The 4,867-nt window shown below is 34.7% G+C and overlaps 1 protein-coding gene across 1 annotated transcript in view; it reads right to left on the bottom strand.

Annotated features, from left to right (window-relative positions):
- The window catches only part of LOC105462825, a 9,167-nt gene that overhangs the window by 1,868 nt on the left and 2,432 nt on the right, over positions 1–4,867 (bottom strand). The window lies entirely within an intron of this gene.

Raw genomic sequence — 4,867 nt, 5'->3', positions numbered from 1 at the left:
GAAAATATTATTGTAACAATGTTATCGCGCAATGTGTTTGCAGAAATATCAATAAAAATAATCTTATATTCACATATGTAATCCTTATATCAATATTAATAAAAGGGGCGATAAGTCAGCTTTTGTTTTTAGGAGTTGCGCGTGCCATACCTGAGCGCGCCAACTTTAGACGATCTGATTAGTTAACTTTAAACACTTATAATTCAAAAACTATTATAGTCTCAACATTTTGGTATTGGAACTTTTGTCTTAAAATAATCTCAAGAATCTACCCTTAAGCGTTAGTCCGGTCATTACGGGACACCCTGTATGTATTTGGCGTCGCGCCGCTATCGCGTCGCTTGATATATATATAAGTGCGCGCGCGCGCGCGCGTGCGTGCGTGTGTGTGTGTGTGTGTGTGTGTGTGTGTGTGTGTGTGTGTGTGTGTGTGTGTGTGTGTGCGCGCGCGGCGTAGAGAGATGTAAAGAAGAGTTTAAGGCGATGCTGGAAGGTCGGAAAAATTTGTACGAGGTCGATAAAGCAGACTCTTCAATGTCAGTGGTATTTCTAAATGAACTCCTTACAATATCTTCTGTTTCACTCAAACACGTGGAATGTCCTTATCTAACTTATTGAAGTGCCATCTCTTGGAAAATCCGGCACTACTGCCAAACGTAATTTTTGCTGTCTTTACCTCAGCCGAGCGTACGAATTACTACAAATTGCATTCTAAGTGATAATTGTTTTACTACGCTTCCAATCGTAGGTCAAAAGGTTTTGTATTATTCGTGCAAGTAGTCCGATGCGCGCGAATTACTTTTTTTGTACATATGAGTTACAGAACTTTTATACCAATGAAATGTTTACGTCAGGTGAGAGGTTATGATACCCCAAAAAAGGTAATTTTTGAATATTTTTTCGTTTTTACTACAAATATATAATTCGCGCGTTTACATTTTATCTCTATTTCAATCCTGTAAAAGCGTTTTCAAATCCGTTCAGTCGTTTCGGAGTTATTACTTAGAATGCAAATGTCGATATTCCAGCATCGCCTTAAGGAAATGAAAATGATAGAGAGTTGACGGAATGCTGGTTGACCAGCGCGACATGAGGGAGGGAGGAGGGTTAAGGGGATGAAAAGTGAAACGCCGGAGGTAGCGCGAATTATAGCAAGTGGCAGAGTGTGTTATAGAATGTAAGATGGAACACTGGTGGGCCAGCGCGATGTAGGAAAGGATTGAGGGAAGGAAAATGAGAGAGTTGAAAGAACGCTGGTTGACCAGCGCGACATGAGGAGGGGGTTAAGGGGAAGAAAGGTGGAGCGCCGGAGATAGCATGAGTTATAGCATGCGGGGGAGGGGGGAAGAGAATACTAATTGAGCCATTAATTAGGTTTTATTTATACTTACCGCTTGTTACCTTTACGCTATGGTGCCGCAGTGTCTGATCTATGGTGTAGATCAAAAGAGACTGAACACGTACCAAAGTTGGCTTGTTTATATACGCGCAGTTTGATGGTTGGAGCGTAAAGGGGGGCTTAATTTCCCGGAAAATAGAGCCATAAATCATCAATCCGGCTGTTATTTAACTTCTTAATTACCGATCAGATCGGCACGAAATTTGATACAATACTAGAATATTTTATATACATTCATATTTTGTAATTGCCTATTTGCAAACTAAAACGGTTTCGGAGTAATAAGTGCAGCAAGATCGTTGGTTTTTACACGTGTTTTTCGCTTCCTTTTCCGCGTACTCGCGGTTTTCGTGAAATTTTTGTCGTGCGCAAATCGCGCTGCGCGCGCATAATTGCCTTCCGCACGCGTCACGTGAGGCTTTACGTGGCTTTTTAACAATATACTATACTTTATATTCAAATGACAGCTTAGATTTTTTGAGTTTTTAAATTAAATTATTGGGGATATCAGAATGGTGCATGCGGGACTCGTAAAAGATTTCGATGCACCTAATCATCATTTGACTCTCATGAAAAAAAAGAGAAAGAAAAATGAAAAGAAATAAAGAAACAGAAATAAGAATTTAATTGAACGCTCTCAATCATCAAACAAATAAGAGAATTTGCGGTGAATAATTAAATCAATATATAGCGTAGTATATTATAAGTATACCAAGAAAATGAAAACAAAAAGAAGGAAATGGAAATGTTCGCATATGCGTCGGACGCGACAATATTTTAAAAAATTTTTGAAAATATTACCTTTTATCAAATATAATGCTCAACGTAGAGAAACAAGAAAAATATTTGTTTTTAAAAAGTTATATTTTCAACTCGCTTACGGGAAATACGACAAATATAAAAAAATGACCCTAAAACTTAATACAATATTTATTGATTAATTATAATAGCCATTAAGCAAAAATATTTTGATACGATTTGGTTGCGAGAGTACAATCGCAGCAACCTAATTACAAAATCTGGAACGCTGACGTGACAAGGATAAAAACGAAAGGAAGAAAGGCATCGTTGATCAGTCAATCAGTCCGAAGGTAAGTGCCGTCGTATTGTCAAAAAAGTAAATCTGTAATTAAAGTTAGAATAAAAGTTTATTCTTTAACTACATTACTGGTTAGCATTTTGTGGTTTTTCCGCTGAGTACGAATCTCCTGCGCCTAGAGCGGCACAATACAGGTATATATGTGGGAGCGCGAGATGACGCCAGAGCGAAGAGAGAAGAGGCGAGAGGGGGCGCTAGCTAGCAGGTAAAAAGAAGAACAATGGGAGAATAACGGACAACGAGATTACGCGCACTAGCAGAGAGTGTGTGCAATAATTATCAATATTCCTGTATTTATTCTTTTGAATCACTTTTCATATAAAACATCGATCCTACATATATAAACGTCATTATAATTTTAAAACTTTGTTCTTTTTGTTTTTTTTCTTTATTACATTTTGCTCATTTAATTACAGTTACTTTTGACAATTTGGAATTCTTCCAACTTTATCTCATATACCAATGAAAGACAAGCATAGACTGTACGTTACTTTGGATCACATTTTAATTGATTACATTCTGGAGCATGCATTATCATTTTTATAACGAAGTTTGAGGACGTAATTACTTTTAAGAGAGACTATTGTCACGAAACAATAGATCATTATCTTCAAATTTAATATATCGAAATCCGGTTCAAAAGAGGTATTAAATTAAAAGTTTTATCAATCTGAAGCCAACAAAAAAAATTCTAATTCGGAGTGACTCATTTTTTCAGAGAAAACAGTTCCTCAAAAAAGTCTCAAAATCGACAGACGTTATTTTTGTTTATATGGTTTCGGACTATCATGCTCTAACTTACTCCAAAAATTTATTTTAGCAAAATATGTTTAAATTGGGGTTTAATTTGAGGTTGTCAAAGGTTTTAGACTTAATTAGAACCGCTCAACAGACCTGACATCAGGCAAAAAATGAACAATCAATCGAATACATCTATATCGAATAATAAAATCTATATCTTCTTAATTAGTTTTCCAAAAGTATTCTTGTAATGTCTGTTATTATTTCTTCGACTCGAGACTCTCAACGTGAATAATGTTCATATTGGATTCAATGAACCAATTGATTGTTCACTTTTAGCTCTGATGCCGAGTCTCTTGATCGGTTGTAGTTAAAACCTGGTTAAAAAGGTTAAAAAGGTCTGAAACCTTTGGCGATCCCAATTTAAATATATTTGGCTAAAATCAATTTTTGGAGCAAGTTAGAGCGCGATCATAGTCCCAAAAGTCATATAAATAAAAATAGCGTCAATCGATTTTGTGACTTTTTTGAGGAGCTGTTTTCTCTGAAACAATGAGTCGCTCCAAACTAGAATTTTTTGTTGGCTCCAGATTGATGAGATCTTTCATTTGATACCGTTTTCGAACTGGATTTCAATGTGTCAAATTTGAGGATAATTTCGCATAGCTTTTTTATATCGACCTGTTTTTAAATGTAAAAATATGAGCAACAATTAATTTAATTATACTTTCAACTGTTCTTTGTAATTGATAATTTTTTAAATTGACTTTTTGATGATTCTTTTATTATAATTACACTGAAAATGACTTAACCTAGGTCGAAACGTCCCAAGTAGCACAGTCTAGCTGGATTGGCTTTGACAGCAAAAATGTGGCTAGTATAACATCCTATCAGCATTAAATACAGCTATTTGGCAAGAAAAGTTATTTTGCTGGATTTTTAATTGCAAGAACATTTTAATAGCTAATAAAAATATCAAAATCCAGCTACAGCTGGATAATACAGCTATTTTAGCTGTATTAATAGCTGTAAAGTCGCTGTGAAAACTATAACGAAAATCAAAATTTAGCTACAGCTATTTTAGCTGTATTAATAGCTCTAAAGTCACTGTGAAAACTATAACGAAAGCCAAACTTCAGTTATAGCTATTTTAGCTGTATTAATAGCTGTAAAGTCGCTGTGAAAACTATGTACATCAAGCGTGCACGTGTACCGTGTACCGCGCATGCGCATGGATAGAAATTAAAATAAAGCCAAAATAGCTGTAACTTGGCTGTAATTTGTATGTCACAGCAAAAGCAAAGAGTAACCTAACTATCAGTTTTATATTAAATTTAATATATATATAAACATGGTCATTCAGACAAAATTGTTACTTAAGGATATGTATGTAAGATTTGTAATCAATGTACTTATGAATTTGCGTCCGCGCTTATATATTTAGATGTACGTTATAAGATGTAATATTTAAAATGATTAATTAATCTTTAAATTTGATTTAAGTTTAGTGAGGCAAAGATTTCAGATTGTCCGTGGTTCAATTCCAGATAAAATAAAATTTAAACAATTTTTTTTCAATATTGTTACATAGTTTTAAATTTAAATTGAACTTTTACTGAATATTAATT

The sequence above is a fragment of the Wasmannia auropunctata genome, unplaced genomic scaffold (genome assembly GCF_000956235.1).
Source record: "Wasmannia auropunctata unplaced genomic scaffold, wasmannia.A_1.0 LD336095.1, whole genome shotgun sequence".
NCBI classification, from domain to species: domain Eukaryota; kingdom Metazoa; phylum Arthropoda; class Insecta; order Hymenoptera; family Formicidae; genus Wasmannia; species Wasmannia auropunctata.
The sequence above is the reverse complement of the archived record's forward strand: the minus strand, read 5'-3'. Positions and strand labels throughout refer to the sequence as shown.